We start from the raw sequence: 2,023 nt of genomic DNA on the forward strand, positions 1-2,023 counted from the left end.
CCCCCCCCGCCGCCGCCGGGAGGGGGATCGCCTTCCCCGACCCGCGGAGGCGCTTTGTTCCCATTGTTCCGGGGTGCGGCCTCCGCGGGTCCCCGCCGCCATCCACCCCCCCCGCCCCGAGCAGCTTTTGGCCCCCGGAGCCTCCCTGTTCCCGTCCTCCCCGCCGCCACGGGCACCCGGGGGGTTCTCCGGTGCTAGGGGTGGGGGAAGCGGCGTCCCGGGGCTGCGGCGCCCCTCGGTGCGTCCCGCCGTCTGGTCCCGCTCCCCCCGTTTGGTTTGTTTGATGGGCTATTTTTATTTTTATTTTTTTTTTGGTGGAAATGCCGCCGGTTAACGGGGGAGTTTGGGTGAAAGATGCCGGTGCGATGTTTTTTTAAGTCTTTAAACGTCTCTACGGCGGAGTTTGCGAGCGCCGCCGGCTCCGGGAGGTGCGCTTTAGCGAGGGACATCTTCCCCCTTGCCTGATTCCCCGGGGAGCTTTGCCGTCGGCACGCGTTATCCGGAGGTTTAATCAATAAAAAGAAAATAAAAGAAATCATTTATTTTCGCCTCACGCGGCTTTAAACGCGAAACCGATAATTCCGCCCCGCGGAGACCGACGCGAAAGATATTTTTCCAGGTCGGGTTATTTTTAAAACGTTTCGCTCCCGTTGGTGACCTACATAGCCCCGGGGCTGGCGGGGCGGCAGGAGGGGGCTCCGAGGGATGTTTGCCTCCTCGGTAATCGAATACGAAGGGCAACCGGCTGCGTTTTGTTCATTTCCAAGCCGCCCGGTTTCTCCCCGCCGAGCGGGGCACGGCAGCGCGGTGTGTGCCGCCGGGCCGGGTTGGAGCGGGCCACGCTCGGGTCACCGGCGGCTGTGGCCGGCCCGGAGGGCAGCGCCGGTGCTTTCCCACCTAACGGCAGTCCTTGCCCGTGTCGAACCCCTCTCTGCCCGCGGAGGTGCCCCCCAGGCGCGGGACGGGAGGATGCCCGTGTCCCGGGCCGGCCGCCCCCTCGGGAGTGCGACGGACCCCGTTAACGTGGTGCGGCCGGGGCCGCGCTGCTGGAGGGGGGTCGGTTTGGAAGCGGGTGAGGTTTGAAGAGGTTTTGAGGGCGCGGGAGAGGAATGGGGCTGAGCCAGCCCTGCCTCGGCTGCTGGAAAATGTCACCCGCGTTTGGATGGGAGGCACTGGGAATACACCCGGCGTGCGGGGCGCTGGGGAACCACTGGGCAAAAGCACCGGGAGGAGGGCGGCGGCAGCGACCCGAGTCCCCGGGAGCGGTGGGAGCTGTGGGATGATGCTCGTGTGGCTCTGGACGTGTTCAGCACGGTCCGCTTCCCCCAGAACAAAATACATTCAACAAATTGTCGATAGACAGATAAGTAGATAGACAAATAAAGAGCCAGGCAGTCGGACAGAGGGGCTTAAAGCCCGCCGAGCCCGGCGCCGGGGGGGAGGGCTGGTTCCACCCAAGGCGGCGCTGGGCGAGGGGGGACACGCGTGGCCGTGGAGGAGCCGGGCCGGCAGGTACGAAGCGCTCCCCGGGGCAGCCCGTCGGGGCGGGGTACCGGCGCTGCCCTCCGCCTGCGGCCGGGCTCTGCCGCGCCGGCTGCATCCTTCCCGTTCCTCTCGCCGCTCCGGCACCGCTTCTCCTCCCGCATCTCCCCGCAGCCGGCTCTGCCTTCCCCGCTCGGGCCGTCCCCTGGCCCTGCGGCTCCGGTTTCCCACCTTCCCTGCCTCTCCTCTTCCCCCAGCCCCTCGATTTTATCGCTCCAAGCGTCTCTTTTTTTCCCCCTGACCTACAGACTCCTCCTTCTCCATCTGGCTTCTAATTCGGCTTCTGCTTATTATCCCCCCCTCCCCCGAATCCTTTCTTTTTCTTTTTTTTTTTTTTTCTTTTTTCTTTTCCTTTTCTTTTTCTTTTTTCTTTTTTTTTCCTTCTATTTTTCTTTGTTTCTTTTTCCTTTTTTCTTATCCTTTTTCCTTGTTCCTTTTTCTTTTTTTTTTCTTTTTCTTTTTCCTTTTCTTTTTCTTCCTG

This window comes from Calidris pugnax, unplaced genomic scaffold (assembly GCF_001431845.1).
Source record: "Calidris pugnax isolate Ruff unplaced genomic scaffold, ASM143184v1 scaffold103, whole genome shotgun sequence".
NCBI classification, from domain to species: Eukaryota; Metazoa; Chordata; class Aves; order Charadriiformes; family Scolopacidae; genus Calidris; species Calidris pugnax.